Source organism: Lepisosteus oculatus, chromosome 15 (genome assembly GCF_040954835.1).
Source record: "Lepisosteus oculatus isolate fLepOcu1 chromosome 15, fLepOcu1.hap2, whole genome shotgun sequence".
Classification (NCBI taxonomy): domain Eukaryota; kingdom Metazoa; phylum Chordata; class Actinopteri; order Semionotiformes; family Lepisosteidae; genus Lepisosteus; species Lepisosteus oculatus.
In genome coordinates this window covers 26,410,725-26,431,298 of record NC_090710.1, presented here as the reverse complement: position 1 = coordinate 26,431,298, position 20,574 = coordinate 26,410,725, and the positions used below count along the sequence as shown (strand labels likewise).

Here is a 20,574-nt window from a genome sequence, read left to right as displayed (position 1 = left end):
GGCGAGTTTCGCATGAGAGTCTTGATTATACACCGGTCAGGTTTAGAATCTGAGCACTGTTGTTTTTGGGTGGCCCAGATGACTACTAGTAATAGCCAGCACCTTTCAAGTGCCTAGAAAACAAGGGCAATGCATTTCAGCTATACCTACAGCTGCCGACTGCGCCTTTGGTGGTAAGGATATGTGGATTTTGCTATAAAGAATGTTGGCATTTATTCGTTTAGCACATGCTTTCATCTAAATCCTCTTGAAATCTCAGAGGGTGCATATTTGTTTGAAGTCCTTTGCGCCTAAAAGGAGTCATTTTTGCTACCTATGTCAGTGGTCTCCAGTCTGGACAGTCTCCAGTCTGATCTTTCTCTATAGCTTACTTCTCCCATTCACTATTTTAGATTCAATAAGATCTGAAAAAGCTTTTCCAGAGCTGAATGAGGAAAATGACTCAGGGAAATACGTCATGGAGAAAATGAGAGCCAGTTTCATTCAGGCATGCAAAGATTTAGGCCTGGAACATCAAAATTATGAATATATAAATTCCTTTATGGGTTCGAACAAAATGTATTATATATTCACAGAAAGGAAAGGGTCAATGCTGAATGCACTGACGAAAACAAAATGACATAAACCATTGATTTCCAGGGACAACCAGATAATTTATTTTTACTTCAACTTTAAAAGGATAAGTCATACATAATTTTCTTGATAACAGGTCATTTTAACACCTATCCCCTGCCTGTTTCACTATATCATGGGCTGTCACTAGCTATTTGAATAAAAATGTTCAAATATTGGAGAAGGACACAGATTGCACTTCATTACTGGTGGAATAAAGATGTTCATATCACAATGACATAAGAGTTGTTTAATTGATGTCAATGTGTGTGTCTTCTAACATACATACAAGCTATTTTTGGATGTAAACTTCTGGGGTGACTTTGGACATTACACATAGTTTTGTTATTGCACAGCAACTCCTACACGAGCTGGATATTAGTCAGCAGCCCCTTTCTTAAGGCCTACTCTTCATTCTCAATCACAGTTTCAGCTCCAGTCACTCGCTGAAGGTTGTGTTTCTTCTTTACAGCTGGAGTAAGAAAAGAACACAGTGAAGGATTTCAACAACTCAAAAACAAGGGGTGAGTGTATCTGTGATAATAACAATGCAGGAAGATAACCCTTAGACTACTACACACAAACGCCTTCCCTACACCACAGGAGTCCTGCAAATGCCATTACAATGTCATTTGTATTTGAGTTTTGGAACAGGTAGCTTTTACTTCAATTGCATGTAGAAAGAAATATGCCAGGTTAAAGCAGCAGGACTCTACACAATACCAATTCAGAATTGTCTAGTTGTCTGTCTTTTTGTATTTTTCTCATCAACCTTGTAATAGGTAATTGGTTGCAAACCAGGATTTCAAAAGTCTTATTTTAGTTTCCAAAAACTGGCCATTAAAAGTTTCTTGGAAGCAACTTTTTCTTGTTGGTTTATCTCATCCAAATCTATTCTAAAATGTACTTTTGTACAGTATTTGAAAACATGGACCCCTAACTCACCTCCTAAAACAGCGATAACAGAATGCAGCCAGGGCCTTTTTCTATGGATGAATTATTCACACCCACACAATCGCAAACACACCCAGTTCTCCGCTGATTCTGGTATTGTGTTCACACTGGAGGTGGCTCAAGACTGTTGCACAAGAGTATAATTTCCACCATTTGTTGCGATCTTGAAATCCCTTTCTTTTCCATGTTAAAAAATAGAAACGTCATCTTTTGAGTCCTGAAATGGTTGCTTTTGGTAGTTTGATACTCCTTTTTGGATTTCAGAAGTTTGTTTCTCTCCGTGGCCACGGCCTGGATGAATTATGTCCACAAAGGTAAGTTCCCCTGACACTTTCATGACACACTTTCTTGTTCATTTACAAAGTTTCGATAATAAAAAAGTTCTTTATCTTTCTCAAATGCTTGAATTTTCTCTTTCGGAAACAGGGAGCAGCTCTGGTCTGGGAGAGAGGGAGCAGGACTGGTCCTGCAAATCCTTAAGGTCTTCTGCTTTTTCTTTCCACGTAAGCGCTTAATTATATGCAATATGTGTTTAATTAGATCATCTTAACTTTTTTCCCAGCTTTCAAGACTGGAACTGTGTGCATGCTTGCTATGCAGTGTATTCTGTTAGAGGCACTTATACAAGTAAGTCTTTTACATCCCAGTATTTTTAACATTAACTTAGAGAAGTTAGATTATACAGTAAATACATCATAAACAATATAAGTAACGGTGTGATAAGACAACAAATGCCCACTAAAAAGAACTAGATAGATGTGTTAATATACTACAACTACTATAGCAATTACTATAGCATTTATGTAAATAATTAATTCATTGAGCTAGGAATAATTGTCTATATCTACAAGAAATAAAAATGGCAGATGTTGGTTTAAGACATTGTTTAATGTAACAAAAAATGGGAAATTTAAAAAAGAATGCTGGCAACTTGTTGCAATTGCAAAGCAGCAAACTGCTGGCAACTGTTGGCAATTTTCCATTTTCCAATTTCCATTGGGAGGAGAAGGGATACCGTATCAACTTCACTGCAATTTCTGAGGACATTATTTGCTTACTTGGACCAAATTAGCTCATTTTTAGTGTTCTGGTGATTTAATAACATAAAAACGTTGGTGAAGTGTTGCCCCTTGAGACCATATTTTGTGTATCCTTGCACTACAGTGAAAACATTAACAGGCCAGTATGTCATTTACAATTTCAAGACTGAGTTGAGCTAAATTCTTGATTTAATCAAAGTCAAAGTGACTGAAACCCATATTAAATATTTTATATAATGGTGTACTACAGAATCTGAAAATGAAGTACTCTAAGTTTTTAGAATTGTAGATCTACAATTCCTGGATTGACCAAAAACACACTGGTTTTTAACTAACGTGTGGTTAGACCCTGAAGACTTTATGTGATCGCAGCTTTGCTTTGCTAAAGGGAAATAATACTGTGGTTGGTCTGTACTCAGCTTCTTAATATTTTCAGCTTTTCAGCTCAAAGACAACACAGTAAAACATGAAGGAGAAAAAGGGCATCCAGTTTAATGGAGCCCATTTAAAAAACCATAAAAACAAAGGGGTATCATATCAATAACTGGCAGAAAGTGCCAGAATGAAGGGGGATTTCGGTAAAAAGCTGGATAAGAGGAGTCATCAGAACCAGAGTTATCTAGGGTGTAGGAGCCTAAAGAAATTAATCTTGAAGCCCGATGTGAGTACATCGGCTGAGTTAGGAAGCGAAACTTTCATACTACTTAGTATCGATTAATCATACGCAAGCCCGTTTATAAACTAGCTGTAGAGTAAATACATTCTGTTTTGATGAATTATGGCTATTGTCAAATGTATTTAAAAGCATTTCCCTAGTGCTCGTTTTATTTGAAAGTACGCTATCTGTATTCACCACAAACACCACTATCGGTCTTTGAATAAATAAGTCGTCGAATTGTACTTTTTCCGGCTTGCTTTAAGTATAGAACAAAAACAAGGCAAACCGATACACATTGACATTAATCATGTGATCTTTTTTAGAAAACCCATAAAGCCTTTAAGTGTCTTAATTTGTATCCTGATTTCAGTTTAATGGGTGAAATGTTGCAATTGCATTTCACTGCATAAAACGAATCAAGGCTGTAAAGGGAATCATTCATTCATCTACACGAAGTTCGTTCACAGTTCAGACGTGGGCTTCCCTGACTGCATTAGTTATGAATTGATTGTAAGAATTAGAATATTAGTCACAGAATCTTAAAAAGTGTGTTCTATGAGAAATCGGAACATAAATTTGAATTTTCAGACCCTCGAGAATGACTCCCTTACATTAACTTTTTTTTAGGTAACCTTGAATATAACTGAATTGATGAAACAACAAGAGATACGAAACTGAACCTATTATACTTTCTGTTCTCTGTTGCTGTGTTATACCGTGTTCCACAACACTAGACCACAAAATACGTCAAGTTTTTCAAGTGCCAAAAGAGCATGCATTAACCACCGTTGAGTCACGCTTGAATCGAGGCGGGGGGGGAGAGGAGACGAAGAAAATGAGATTCTGGAAGTTTGTATTTTAAGCATTCGCACTCCTCTGTTCCAGCACCTTTGTTAGGCAGCCAGGCAGCAGCTGGGACTGTTGCAGACACCGTGGGTGTGTGTCTGTCTGCGAGTTTCGCGGCAGCTGTCCCTGCCAATGGACAGAGTAGCTGTCCTCCACCGCCGGCCACTCGTGCTCTCCCAGACATAACCCTCAGCTGCGATTTTATTATGATAATGACAAGCAGGGTTGAATTAATTAATAGTTTTCTGCGAAGGAATGTGCCGAGCTGGTCTGTTATTTAACTCTCGTTTTGGTTTTTATATGTGTAATAAAAAAGGGTTTTAAAAAAACGTCCTTTTCAAAGCTGTGCAATTCCTATCATTTAGTACCAGTTAATGGACAGCTGGTAAATGAGTCTTTTAAGCTACATTTACTCCGCAGTTGGATAGTAATTAATGGATTACATTCAGATCTTTTTTTCCAATTAGAAAGTTTGAACACAGACTGAATATTCATTTTGTTCTCTACAAAAGTGTGCCCGTTTTCGACAAGATAGAATCCAAGTCTTTGTTCTCTGTTCTTTCCTACAAATCCCGTTTTGTTTCTTAAACACGTGCTTCCAAATCATGACATCCATTTGAATGATATTAATGGAAACATTATTACACTTCAATGTTATGAAACTGTTAGCAACGTTTAATTAATTCTACTATGAAAATGCATTTCGACTCGGAAATAGCAGTTACTATCTACCATTTTCTTCGCATTTCGCATTAAGACACGGCTCAATATTCGAACCTCTACAAATTACATTTCAAAGAATACTGTATATGAAAAGTATCATATTTTACATGTTTTAGATTTTCGAAGTTATTTCACAGGAATTTCCATATAACCTTGTGTGATTGTTTTACCTGTAGAGCACTTTGAAAAGTCTTTGTAATCTGTGGGACGTTGTCCCAATTTCAGGTCACTCCACAGTTCTGAGCTTTTTTCCGGTCCCATCTGATATGCAACGAAAGAAAAAGTCAACAACTGAGGTTCTGTGTGGTAGACTATCAGACACATCAAGCACAGCAGCTTCATTTTAACAAACTAGGACAATATTCGGGTTTTTTTAAGTTGATGTGAAATAACAAATGGATTTAATGGGTGTTCATCAGCCCAGGTGTGTTATGATATACATCTCCACTTTTCCTGGAAATACGTCTAAGGTTTTGCTTGTAACACTCTAGGTTTTGCTTCAGATGCTTCAGAAATGACATTGCTAGTGCACAAACCTACTGTATAAGCCCTGTCCTGTACAAGAACATGACTAACCAAGAAATTAGAAAGGTTTTTCCATGCTGATGGAAAGAACTATTACACATCATACTGAAGAATAAAACATCATAAATCTTTAAACAATTATTCATTTGCAGAAACAGTCATGGAATGAAAAACAAATGTAATGGGATAGAAATTGGGCCTAACGTGCACTATGCATGTGGACATCCATCCCACCTTTGCTCAAACATCTCTTTTGAAGCTGCACTAACAAAAACCGACATCCAAAGATTTGTTTTATATTTGAATTGATCCCTTTTGAATTGTTTTTAATTTTGACGTGCAGAGCCCCGTGTGCGTGTACATTTACCGCGAACGTGTACTGTGGTCAATTTAATATTAAGCACCATCTTCCCATTTTAGACACACAGCTAATTTCTTAATCATTGAGCGGCACCAGGCGACCTTATAACCTTCCCGAACCCCACCTGTAATCTGACCCTGTCTCATCTTTTATACCGCCGCCACCCACAGAATTCCCACAAGAAGCTGAGCAGCTTATGACTGAATTTATAGGCTTCATAGTGTACTGTACTCATTGTGGTGTGGTGTGGGTGTGGTAGTTGGAATTATAATATACATGCAGTTCAAAACAAAATTAAAAAAAATGTTAAGCTCACGTAATAACATTTAAATAAGAAAAGGGAGCGTGTTTACGTATCTCTTCTATTGGATCCTATACTTCAGCAATGTGTTTGCATGTGTAAAATAAACCACAGAGCTAGCAAAACCGAATACCTCTTCTGAGTGGACACCGGACCAATACTACATAATGCCAGGACTCAATACAAAATCTAAAATAAAAATATGGTCATGACAGCATCATTTTCACTGTTTAATTAAATAATTACATAGGTGATTAATACCTCGAATGTACCGATATCTCCCTCTTTCGTGCTTTACAAACCCCGTACTTTCAGAACTGCAGCCGCTTCGTGTGTACCACAGATATCACCTCTGATTTCAGTCTTTCTGCTTGGTTTCTTGGTTAAAACGAAAAGGGCAAATAATTATTCAAAAGACAAGTAGGTCAAATTGTATGTCTAGTAAACGTCACGCCGAGAGTCCGCGGTGAGGATTTGAATTTAAACATCGTTCCAACTCACCGACCACATTTATTCACTTAAGCATTTTTTTCATCACAATTTCTGACCTACATCTGGGCTTGTAAGAAACAGTACATTTAAATAGGAAACTTCAAAATAACAAAAAATGTTACAGCAAAAGCTATGCCCTTTACTGTAAACTGAGATAGACGTCATTTCTACTTATATTTTAAATATAAATGGGGAAAAAGATGTACATGATTTTTTTGAATAATCCCGATATCAATTATGATTTAGACAGTGGAAGATACTGCTCAGTGTCAACTGCTGTGGGTGTACATATCAAACCCCGGTGGCAATGCAGTCACGGGTCCTGTCTTTTTACGTTATAGCTGTTTTGTGTTGCCTAGAATTATCATTTAGACGTGAAAACAACTTGTTCTCGTTATGTTTTTACTCATAATTGTCGCATTTTTTAACTGCAGTTAAAGGGAAGGCAGGTCTCTCATTTCAGTTTGCTGTTAAAGGCTGAGCGGTCTGAAATTGCGAATATGAGACGGGAAAGGGACTTTGTAATTGTAGAGGGTAGCAACTCTTTATAAATAGGAAGGAAGCGGGCCCGGGATGGTTTCTCAGAAATGCCGGCAACCATTTCACTTGACAGGACATGAAGAAAGATATAGATAGAACCTAGTTTAAACGTGAATCTTGAGATACATTGTGGTCTTTTCGCAAAACTGTTTTTACCCCTCTGTGATGATGTCGTTTGATATGGGATTTCAGCCTGATTTGCTACGGGCAGAGAATGATTCAGGAGTGTATTTGGTAATTGATGAAAAACAGTTTAGTGAACACAACAATTTTGAAACAGTAAGTTTTTCAGTGTGAATTGTTTACAGCAAGACACCACCGTTGTAAAACATTTTAAAAAAGGGCATACAAGCAAAACTATAGGAGACAAACAGTAGCGCAAAATTACCACCAAGTCACCTGAATCACCTAAAAAAATATTTGCAGAAGCTGACCATGTTATTTTTCCCTATTTATTTTTTGTGTATTTCTTAGTGATTTTGGACATGTAAAAATTACAGGACTGGTATTTACCACCACACTGTCACAATTGTCTGATACTAGTTACAGATTTATTTGAAACTTTAACAAATATCAGAATATCTGCGAAATATCACAGGAAACTGATTCCAGGTTTGTCACCTCTTCTGTATACACAGTATTGCTCATCTTCCTTGATGCTGTTTGCAGAGGCTAAATTTAACATTAACCTTTTAATAACACATAGAACAGAAACTTAGTTTACAGAATTGAAAAAGCCACTGATATTTAAACAGTTAAACCTGCTATGAGTTGGAGATGAATGTGAGTCATACACAAATTCCACCTACACAATATGACCTTTCATTTGTCTATGATATTTCGATAGCTGATAATCTAGGGTTAAATATAAACAGTGATACTGTATGTATTTAGGTCAATTTCTTTATGCTTTTTTCAGCTGCTTATGCAAGGGAAAATAAAATAGTGTCTTGCCAATATTCTGAATCCTAAAACAGTAGTTAAAGTTAATGCTCAGACAACAGAAACTAAATAATCTCTAAACAAACAAAAATACAAAAGATAACTCAGAGACACCAATAAAACACTATTGTCTGCCTATTGCCACTATTGCCTTATTAGAGCTGTTTTGCCTTTTGAAGTCTAGAACATTCCACTGGAGACTGAGTCTTCTGCCTTCGCTATTCAGTTTAGCTCAAAACAAACGATTGCACAAGAAGAATAACAGCTTTTGCAAATATATTTACTCCACTGTAACTATACCTCAGTAGTTACTCATTCAGTACATGAAATGTTATTAAATTGTTTTAGAAAGCTCTTGTCCCAAAAAGGCCTTACCAGTAGTCTGGATATTGACAGAGCTTTTCAATGGCCAGGATAGGCTTCCATTCAAATTATTGTAAGCAACAGCAATTTACACTGCATCAGTCTGAAGTTTATTCCTGACTAAATAGCTCCTAGTGAGACAAATCCTTTGATTTTTGTTGATGTCTGTTTTTTTTACCTTTGCATTTCCAGCACTTTTGTCATACACTTTCATGCTACAGTATATCAGTATGAGGAACTGTACACTTAAATGTCCAAATTGCAATTTTCAATTGCTTCTTTTATATATTTTATTTTCTTATACTGCTTCCATAACAGGGGTGATTATATATATGTAATTGTTACTCTCAAGATTTAGTTTAATTTTCTGTATTAATAAAACTGAAACACTGAAAATAGTGAAAGTAGAATTATTTAAGAATGCAAGTTAATGTTTCAAAACTCAGCTATTTGAAGTGATTGGATGGTTGAAAATATCCACTGCAAATCAAGTTACATATGTTTGCAGAGCATCAACGCTGCTACAGTGTTTTGTCAAACAAAAATACAGAATTACTACTTCTTGTTTTTTTTTCAGAGAACCTGGGTTTGAAGCATTTCAACTTGCATGTAATTCATTATATAGATAAGTCATTAAAACATTTTTAGGACAAGGTTTTTTTTAAGTCATGTAGACAATGATGGTCTGCATTAACATATTAAATTACTGTTGAAAATATCTGAAACCATATTTTGTGCCCCAGCAGCATGGGTCTGAATTTCACATCCTCCTACACACAGATGGTGAGCCTGATACTGCAATACAAAGGTTAAACATTAAAAGATTATTAACTGAAATACCAACCAGGCCTGGTTTTGGCACAGTATTAGAAAAACTCACCCTGGCATAAGGCCTTATAGGATTTGACCTTTAAAGAAAACTGCAAGATTTGACTGATAATTTTAATGCTTTGCATGCAGCTGCTCTGCTGCCTACACTAATGCAAATCAGCAGATGCAGTTATGAAAAATACAACCACAGGAAAATAGCCAAAACAAACTGCACATCAGCATGCCTTGGTGCAACAGAACAGCCAGTAAGTATGTGCACTCATAAAACTCAGACCATGTGCCTGTTACTGTTACCATAACACCATACAGCATTTGGCGATGCAGTTTGCATTGCAGCTCCATGTTGTCTTACGTCTTGCATATTCTGGTTTGTGAAAATCTGATCGGTGTGATTTTGTCATTGCAACTAACTTCATTTCAGAATTTCTTGGGTTCTGAGGTTCTGCAGCCACACTCTGCTTCCATCCTACTGTGTATTTTTTTAGTTCAGAGGTTGCTGAAACCCTCTTTTTATGAGCAGGCTACGTTGCACAAACAAATAGTCCAATTAACTTCTGCACCTTGTCACTCAGAGAACCACAAATGCAAGATAAAGCCCAGAGAGTTTTGATGGCAATAAGCAAGGTCTGAAGTAAAAGCCAGGGGATTAGAGAATGAGTAAGTATTCTTTACCTTGCTGCTCCTTCATTGAATTATTTCTAGGATTTCTCATAGATTTCATTGGGATTTTCTGATTTTCCTGTACGCATTATTGCAATGTTACTGAGAATCATTGCATATTATGTACTTTGAAAATGAGTGGTTTGGGAGTTTTGAAAAAGGGTCTACTGTTGCATTTTTGTTTATTATTCAAGTTCAGTATAGTGAAGTGAAGTTCTATTTCATTTACCCAGCACAAACCAATGTTGGTTTTAGCAAAAGGAACATGAAAATGTACGTTCAGTATTTATTATGTTTGTCACAAAAATTGTAAGACTTTCCATCCAAAATAAATCTGTCCAAAATAAATGCATATTTTCTCATTAAAATATGATGTTCCTCCGCAGTGTGAATAATAAATAAGGCACTTCCTGAGCCTTTTAATAGGTTCTGGCATTTTAGACAATGCAGAATTTCTCCAGTTCCTTCAAATGACACAGCTGGTGCTTGTCAACTGTTTTCCTAAACTCTTACCACAAATATGTTATTGGACTGAATTCACAATTGGAGATTGTGTTTCCTTAACCATTTGGCAGCAGATTCAGGTCATCATACAGCTGAAAATGTGTTCCTATCAGAGAGAACCAGGTTTTTGGATACAATATCATGATACACTTCAGTATCTATCCATCGCTGAAATTTAACAGAAGCACAAGAACCAGAGGATGCAAAACAGCCCCAAAGTAAGATTGACTCACTTGCCTACTTTGCAGAAGGCCTGACTCTCGTTTTCAACATGAGCTTTACATTTCTGTGATAACCACACTCCTGGCGAGAGTGTCCAAAACCTCAATTTCAGTCTCATCCAGTCACATCACGGGATGCAGCTTGACTTAGGTCAGTCGGCTGATGTACACAAAATGCACATTTCTCATGTCATGTGGCCACGAAGCTCACAGACCCCAGATTCATGAGGCCAGTCTCACATTGTAGTTTTGTAGAAAAGTCACCCTTGTGGTGCCAAAGGTTTTGGAAGCCGATTGTCACCCTTAGGTTTGAGTTATCCAGCCCAACCACATTTCTGACTGCACATTTGTGTAAAACTTTCTTGTGTCCTCTTCCTGGTGGAGTTGCAGCCACTATATTAACCTCAAATGTCTCAATATGGAGCCCACAGTCGAAACGAGAATAATTTATAACTTTCGACAGCTGTCACTTGAGATGTCGATGACGATAATCTCTTAGATTTTTCTGATGTCCCTCCAGATGAAAAGGATCTATATATGAATGTGGCCTTTGGATCAATAAGCAGCTAGCTCTCAAACGGGCCAGGCTGGCTGAATGGTCTCCTCTCGTTTGTAAACCGTACTATTTTCTTAAGTGGTCCTGGGGGTTTTGCTACCGACTTCCAGAGGCTTCTGTAAACTTTCCAAGCGTTTGCAGACCTACCAGATGACTAAAAAACATTGGAGGATTAAATGTACAACATTTCTTTTCCCCAAAAGAATATTAGAAAGGAAACAAAGGAAACCTGTTGGCCTTTCAAACCCATTTGGTTGTTAGCAAATAATTGATCTGCCATATTTACAGGCTAGTGATGAATTTGAACAGTCTATTTAGAAATACAGTGTGTAAAAGTATGGTTATGTTTTTGATACATTCAGTACTTATTTTCACGCAAAAAGGGTGAAATCTCTTTATATACACTGGTGAAAGCAAAGCTCATTATTTCATCATCAACTCAGTTTTATCAGTTTATCAGTTTACGCTCAGGCATGACATGTTCCTGATAGACATTGCTATTATAACAATTTCAAATGTTAATGATGCCCTGGTCTTACGTCAGCTTTTGGACTGTGAAACTGGCATCCATTCGGCAAAATATACAGTAATACGCATAATTGCAGGCTTGTACTCCAGAAACCACTTCCTTGAAAACATGTTACTTTTTTTTCTTCTGTTTTCCTTACAACACAATTGGAAGCTCTCTTAACGTCAACTAACATGTAGAGATTTCCTCAGCTCAAAACCAGGTATTGTATCTAATACATTTCAAAGAATATTTCTTGCCCACTATCCTACCAGGAGAATATTATCAGAATGTTTTTACATACAAAGACTAAAGCACCTCAGATAAGGATACTGTATGTACAATTCAAATTACATTACAATGTTAAATTCTATAAGCCTTCAACATGACATTTTCCTTTAAATAGCTCAAGTACTTTTTTTCAGCTTTTAAATTTAGTCCATAAACTATTTTTTCAATTTTCTTTATCTTGTTTTTAATGATTAAAAAACTGAATGTAAACTGAAACATTTTTTGTCGAGAACAAATATATTTACTCTTTTTCCTCACTTTATTTAGGAAATGGTTTGTGCCACCTTCACAATTATGGAAAAAATAGTTGGGTTTTTTACCTGTATTATTATTTAAATTGTATTATAAAATAATTTAAAGAGACTATAATTATGAAGGCTTATGGGGTATGAAGGCCTTTCATTTGTATTTCCACTAAAGCAGAGGCCTGTGCTTGGACATGTTTAATTAATTTCTTTATACTTTTTCCAGGTTTTGTGGAAAACAAATTTGTGTGAAATAACAAAACACCTTTAAAAGCAAAGCTGAAAAAATAATAAATTCCACTTAAATATTCTCAGTTAAAAAAAGATATGTATCTCTGTTCATAATACTTTCTCTGCTTTCGTGATCTGTCACCTTTTCTTCGCAGACCAGCATGGCTCCAGCTTCCCCTGAAACTGTAACTCATACCACCAATACTTCAACAATCATCTGTTTTATTTCCTGGTTTTTAATTTGTTTTCATGTTTCTTTTTATTTACATTTTTGATTTGTGGGCTTTTTAATTTTCTTCCACACTCTGTAAAAAATGTCTGCATTTTTTTTTGCAAATGTATTAAGCACAACAAATCTGCTGTGTTTTGGTTGTGGTGTTTTTTCTTTATTTTGTATACTGTATACACACACAAGTATACACACAGAAGGATGTGTGTATGGAGATTCATGTTAACAAGCCTGTGTATTAAGAACTGGTTTATGAAACACATCTGTGTGGTTGGTTGCTTGTAGTGTCATCCTTTACCTATTGGGAAAAAATAGTCACTTTATTGGCCAAATACAGTTTCTAGCATTAGCAATATGTCTTTTCCCAGAGCCCAGATTGCTCTCCATGAGACACACAGGCACACAGACAGGGAAAGAGAAGCTTGGGGTCAGAGTGCAGCGTCAGCCATTTATACGGCACCCCTGGAGCAGTTGGGGTTAAGGGCCTTGCTCAGGGGTAGGATTCCTCTGCTGGCTGCGGGATTTGAACCGGCAACCTTCCAGCCCCAGGCGCAGAGCCTTAGCGACAGTGCCAAAATAGTGCACTTCCACATTAAAATAGCTTGTAATATTTCAGATCATTTGCTCTGTCTTTTTGACACATGTAAGATGGAAACAGGTCAGTAGAACAAAACCAAACCTACAAATCTATAATATTAGCGATCATATTAAAGACTTGATATGAATGAAGTGTGTGTAAATATGAAGATATTACACATATGTTTTTAAAATGTTAGTCATCAAATGTGACTTTCACCAAAATAACCATTTTATTCTCAAATGATTAAGGCATCTGAGCTAAACCTTAAAGACCTCATGAGGCACTTAATTGATTAAAGTGAGTGACCAATACCGCACCCTAAAAACATGCTTTAACAAGCCGTTCATGGTGGACATTTTGATATCAGGATGTCCAAAGCAAATCAATCAAGAAACACCTGCTGCCTTTCATGATTTACAAATGAAAGCTGGACTGAGGGACAACAGTTCAAAGGCCCTAGAGTATTCCTCTTCCTGTGGAGATCATTACTTGTTGCAAAGAAGGCAGTGAAGCTGGAATAACATTATCAGGGTGTATGAAAATAACGTCTGCAGCAGAGGACCAATATATTAAGTTATCTGGCAAGAAGAGCAGGTGACATACAGCCCCTGAAAGAAAAGCACAGCTGAGAGCCACCGGGAGAAAATTGGAGTTCGCTTCTACTGTGAAGAGGCGCTAGAGGACTCTGGTCTAAACTTCACACCAATTACAACAGGGATCAAACGGCACAATAAAACAAAAAACATGGCTTAGATGTGAAAATACAATTTAAAGATACTAATGGGCAAAACTGTATGAATACTGGACCGCTGGAATCTGAAAAAAAAGGTAAATGCTTTGTGTTTCTTTACCACTAATTGTGATTGCTTTCACAAATTCAGCCCGTGTCTCTGCATGCAAATATCCTTGTAATGAAAAAAAAAAGTTTATTTCGGGGGACATGGGTTAGGTACTTCCTGCTGCCGGTTGTACATACGAGTACAAATTCTTTAAATCTTTAAAAGAACGTATTCACTAACATCTATTAATATTAATGCTAAAATACTTGATAGGAGTAAACGTAACGCAATTGTTGCTCTAACAAAGTGCATTTAAATTCCTATCCACAAAAACAGTTAAATTGTTCAATTTCCCTGCGCTTCTTTCACACCAACGGCCTAATCGCTGTCACCATTAGTGTCAGGTCCTGTGTCCCGGTACGAATATGTTTGTGTCTGATCCCTTTCGTGCATGGTGCTGTGCTGCAGCTTTTAGCTCTTTGTATACATTTAAATACTCAGTTCTTAGAAAATATCAATTTTGAAGTTCAATTGTTTTATTTAGAGCACTTCGATGTTCCTACTGTTTCACTATCTTTAAAGACATTTTCGTTATCGCGGCTTTTTTCACTCAGCAAGTTACAGTAAATGACTTCTATTCTGCTGAGTTAATAACTTCAAAATGATCGATAGTCATCAGTATACTACCGTTATTACTTATATGTCTGGCGCTTTGACACAAATTTGACTTGAGGAGATTGCAAATTCCCAATTTTCTTCGTACGAGTCACTTTTATTGGGTTATTCGAAATATAATTGTTCTTGAAACCTGTTTTTGATTTTGTTTTAAAGTTCCGGGGCATTACCACAAAAATGGACTGGCGTCCAATCCAGGGCGCAGTTCTTTATGCCATTTGCTTGTGGGATAGGTTTTGGGGTTTGCCACGATCCTTATCAGGATTAAACTGCTTTCCGATGATGGATGGATTAAACAAACGTTGTGTCCTACCTAAACACTGAGGTAACGTGATACTTTATGTATGTGGTTTCTGTGATGATTGGTTACTAATTTTCTCACAACGGACTGATTTATTCCCGCTTTAAACAGGCAGTAATTTAACGCTTACATAATCGGCTCCATCACACTCTTATACGTAAGGCAAGAATAATCGAGAACACGCTCGTCTTCACGAAAGAAATCAATCCAATCAATACATACACGATTATGTACTACCACGGGATAGTTTCATTTTCAAAACTTAAAAATAACCTTAATGTCCCTCAGGATGGGCATACATTTCTGTGCTTCTCACTTCATCTTCTAAGATGAAGATGCTTTGGAGATTCGTCAAGTCCTTACGAGAGTTGTCCTCCACCTCTTTTTGGCCCAGCCAACTCCACAGCCCCATTCCCCATTCGGACGGTTTAGAAATGTTTGAATATACTGTCTTTCCATTACGACTGTGTCAATTTGTCCTTTCTTGACGCTCCTCTTTAAACAAAAAGGTATCTTCATTTCATTTTTTTTCTAATTAGCCTAAAGCACAGTTCTGATTGGAGTGTGGGAGACATAGAATAACATCAATATTTTATTATCTGAACGAATTATAACTCTTGCTTTTGTACTTCAAAATATTTAAAAGTAACTTCCACTCTCAAGACTGAAAACGATTATCTATTTTTAGCTGTGGATCACTTTTAATTGCACATCTAGGTGTACTGCATATATACGGTCACCCGAACAGGACAATAACAATAGGAACTCAATACATTTATCTAAAGTAAACGCAAAAAAATCGATACATTTTCTTTGGATTTTTTTCAGACGTCATTGTTCTGCTGGGATTTGTCCAGACCACTGAAGTGAAGGTTCTCTTTAGAATCGGAGTGCGAAGTAAAAAAAACGCTTTACTTCAGTCACTAAAACAAAAACATAGGTATTCAAAGTAAATAAGAGTTCACATACAATAAAATAATAAGTAGGTGTTTTTTGGAAGCTTTCTAATTCAGTGGGGTGTGGCAAATATATTAACATTTTTCCTAATATAGTGGCCGTACCCCTCAAATAATCCAGTTGATTCTCAAACGCTAAAATCCGACCATCCGTTCATTTCCTATCCAATAGATGGCGATAAATTGGCTGATGTCCTTAAGAAGACCGGAGAAATGCACAAAATTCAGTTTTCTGTTGATTTTCCTCTCTTTAATCGCGATATTTTACGAAGGCGTCTTAATTAACTTGACATTAACGTCACGTTATGGGAGTAGAAGTGACATCCAGGTGTTTGTTAACTCGAGTCAAAATCGTCTTCCACGATTCTATTCGATAAAACTTAAACGTACATTTTGCGCCTCTCGAAATTTCATTTAGTGTAAATGAAAATAGATTTGGTGATAACGTAACCGTTGTTTTTTTAAAATAAAGTGTTATTTATTTCCCAGGTAAAGAGTGCGCATTTCTTAACGCGCCAACCATCACGATAAAATGCTCGCTCATTTCAAATGTGTTGAATCTTTTTCTTTAATCTCAATTCGTCAGATTTACAGAACAAAAGCAGAATTTAGAAATGAGTTCGGAAAGGTTTCGAATGATTGATGACAAATGCAATTTAATCAAGGGTAGTTCGCTGTGTATTCAAGAAATTTAAACTGAAAAGTATTTTTCTGTCTAATCTTGAACACATTTTGTCCGGATATTCAGTATTTGAGATTAACATTACCATCGATAAGATTATATAGGCTATATACTTTCTTCTCGATAGTTTTTTTTTTTCAAAATGAGAGGCTATTTCTCGATTAAATAGGAATGAGTGATGCAATCTTCATTTAGCCTATATTACAAATGCTGAATCGGATGCTTCCTTCTGTAGTTCTAGATGACGTGTCGCACAGTTCTTTGACGTGAAACTTTATCAGACCATAGTTGTATAGAATATTCCCACCGCTTGAACCCACGGATCGGTCCCGTGGTATGTCATTAGAACAAGGACTCGGATTATTCCGTTCTGTTTCTTGCACTACAACTCGTGTCAGTTGCTGCGCTCAATTCGTACCAGGAAATGTTTTCGAATTACAAGTAGTCTGTGTTCCCATGGAATTCGGTTACAAGCTGGAGCGACTCCAGTTTGCCAACACAATTCAATGCAACTAATTGAAATGCGCTGAATTAATACATGTGGTCTTTTCTTGAAAGGCTACATATTCAGTATTTGGCGATTGTTTCCTAAAATTAGAAATAGAAAGTAGCTCGTTCGAGTAAAAATGAATGCATACAACAGCAAATAAAAAAAAACTCTACATTTTTAATCCTTGCAACATTGCTTGCTATGTTGTTTCATTGCGTAGGACTGAAAAATATTTACGGATCGCTAACTGTAGCACAACTGCGACCCAAAAGCAGTTTCGTATTTCGCTTTTAATATCAGCACATCTTGCTGACATGAATTACGCTATACTGAGACCTTAATCCATCCCAAGGGTGATTAATTTCATCGGTGGCTAGAAAATTACGGTAAGGGTAAAATATTAGTTAGCAATAAAAATATACTGAGTAATAAAAAATGCATAACGGCTTATCATCTTGGTATTTTTAATGTTTTTATATATTACCCGAAGTAAAAAAATACATGTGTTGGAGATCCTAAATCCTGCAGGACACTTTCAGAATGTACCGGCAGGTAAAAGATTTAAATCGGGTGTTATTAATATGTTATATGGTAAAACCAAAAATGGAGATTCCATTTTTTTAAATAATAGTAATAAAGACCGACTAGTTGTAATACTACACAAACCCGAAGTACAATCTTTGCCTTCCGAGTAATTATATGATTTACCTAAATGTTATTGCAATAATGATTAACAACCGAATTGATTCTGTGTAAATAATTTAAAGAGATTCCTTTAAATGATAAATTTAGACGTCGCTGTTTTAGAACATATTTTTATATTACAATAGCCCAAAACTTTTTTTCAGTACTTCGCATATGCAACGCTCTAAAGACTTTTTTTAAAGTGGATTAATTGTGGTTTTTAGGCCATCAGGGGTCTCTTGACCTTGACTTCACCAAGGTTCAAAGGCAGCTTTCATTAGTAAATTTTGTCATTTTAGGAACTAGAGGCGTGTCTTGTTTGTCTTTCCTTAAATGTTTCATGAACATGACTTTTTTGATTTATTGAACGTGTTTTTTATAGGCGTCAAGATGGAGCAAAATGTTCGTCCTTCGCCCACTCAAATGTATTTAAAGAAGTAAAAGTAGGTGTTGAAGTGCCTCATTAAGCGTAGTCAACCTGAAATAAATGGAAGAATTGTGTGTGTTTTAACTGTTTGCACAGTATTGGCTCGATGACAACTTTCTGAAAATAAAAAAACGCACACGACAACTGTAAAGATACAATTATTTGCCGCCACAATGCTATCACGCTAAAAAGGAAACGAAAATAGCAAGCGATCATTTGTGATAAGGAGCCTTAATGGCTTTTAGATGTGTGCTGTAGTGTGATTCTCGCTGTGTTAACACACCTCGCCTTGTTGTGTAGCCTTTGACTAATAACGTAACGAAGGTCTCACAATTTTCACGGGGTGATCGCGAAAGGATCGGCATCCCTTAATTTTTTAGGAACTCGGGAGAAAACTCTTTAAAAACGTCTCTCTAGGATTGCTGCACTGAAACTTGCCTCAAGACCCTTTTCCGTTATCCTTTGATTATTGATTCTTTCAACACCAAAAATAAGACAAAAGGCAAGCGCGTTAAAACGAGGATAGCAGAAATGGATAATTATACAGGACTGCGTGAACACTGTTTTATGATTTCCGCCAGTTCAAAATGTTCATTTTCCCGGTTTTTGTCCTTGTTCGACACCGTGCAAGCCTGTGCTGTTTACAGTTCTGCACTGTGTACACAGTCTTTATAACCACCTGATTGACAAAAAACATTTTTCATAAAAATCGTTGAAACTAAGATACATAAGACAGGTGTATTTTGTTGGCGCCTGTTAATAAACCATTTATATTTTGGAAAAACATTGTTTTTACCCAATATCGTTTGTGACTCTGACTGACTGATTGAACCAACGGGCCTAGGTTCAAATGACACACAGGTCTACAAGGTAGATAACTACATTAGGATAGGATTGTTCTCAGGCTGTATAGCCTTAACCCTCACGCACATTTCACGTTATGAAACTTCAGTGTATTACGTTTAATAACATTTAATTTTCAATCGCAAAAGGCCATATTTTAAATACAATACTGACAGCATGAGAGTTGGAATTTTTGTTTACTTTGACATTAGAGTTGTGATAACACCAGCACGTTGGTAGTAGCGTATGCTTCACTAAAGTCGTCACCGATTGAAGATACTCAAGAAAATCATTTGCGTAAACCCCAGCGACAGCGGCCTGTCTAAAAAGGCCTGTCGCACTGAAACAGCCGTGAGACGCAAAGGATACCCGAAAAGCAGCTGACCATAAAGGTGAGGTCGATAAGACTTTCGCTTAACAGCCTAGGCCTGCATACTTTTTAATGCAGGAAACTCGACCTCGGCACCTTCTAATTTCGCCATGAAATATTGTATCGTCAAAATTCAAGCTATCTCTTTACTGTATACTATACCAGACATTTTAGATCTCTGATTTCATGTTGTTGTTGAAGTTTTAAGTCTAATGTTTTCCTAGATAGTGTATCAGTTGTAAACTGCGTGTTTGTCAATGCTTCTTTATGGCTAAGAAACATAATATTATTAAATCTCTTTGACAGGTGTGGGTACCATTCGTGCCTTGATGACTGTCGCTTGAAATTGAAAGTTACCTTGGATTGAACACAAAATGCAAAATCACATTCCACAAACCTACAACCATCGAGATAAATTCAAAGATTTTCACCTCACCAGGCTAGGCTAATTTGCAGCTTGCCAATTTAGTCATAGGCTATATATGGGCCTACTCTAGACCAACCACCCACGCCACTTGGGAACTCAAAATGCTCATTAGTCATAAAACAAAGCTGTTTCCTTTCATCTTGTCATCTTGTGTATTTCCTGTTTTTTATCCCAGAATCAAACCGGGGTAAATGATATTATATTAAATCAATGATAATGTAATGGCTGGGAAGAAATTAATACAAACACGCCAGGAGTTTAATTATTACTAAAACGACTAATGCTGTTATAGAAACAGCTAACTAGTTTAATACTTTAAACATTTTACCCATTAAAACATGAGGTAGTTTCACCTACATCGTACCAATTATTGTGCTCTAACTACGAGGTGGGGGGTGAGTTATTGATTAATTTCATTGAATATAACTAAGCAAAATGCATTCGTATATTAATATATTCAACTAATTATACTACCTATATGGATTGTCTTGCAAACTGCAAAGTGTTCTTAAACAGTTACTTTAATATCAGTATTGTTTCCTTTCATGTGCAGAATGCTTTGCCGGTAGGACGAAGGGACATACAGACTGACAGACGGAATACTTTGCTGAGGAGGGATACCATGTTAACTGCGTCAATAAGGTCTACCCTTTAACACCTTTTGAGTCCATTTCGATGTGTTTTGTAAGAATGTATTGGGTTATCCCCTGAAACAGTCCAGTCAGTG

The 20,574-nt window shown here is 36.6% G+C and overlaps 1 long non-coding RNA gene across 3 annotated transcripts; it reads left to right on the top strand.

Moving 5' to 3' along the window:
* The first annotated feature begins 649 nt into the window (after positions 1 to 649).
* LOC107079487 (uncharacterized) lies at positions 650 to 12,877 on the top strand. Of its 3 annotated transcripts, XR_001480424.2 has the most exons (6): positions 650 to 1,136; positions 1,831 to 1,880; positions 1,993 to 2,069; positions 9,761 to 9,845; positions 11,812 to 11,860; positions 12,560 to 12,877. It is a non-coding gene; the product is annotated as an uncharacterized lncRNA (long non-coding RNA). The 3 variants fall into 3 exon arrangements; XR_001480425.2 differs by lacking the exon at positions 11,812 to 11,860 and having other exon boundaries at positions 656 to 1,136; XR_001480422.2 differs by lacking the exon at positions 12,560 to 12,877 and having other exon boundaries at positions 658 to 1,136; positions 9,761 to 12,176.
* Positions 12,878 to 20,574: the final 7,697 nt, after the last annotated feature.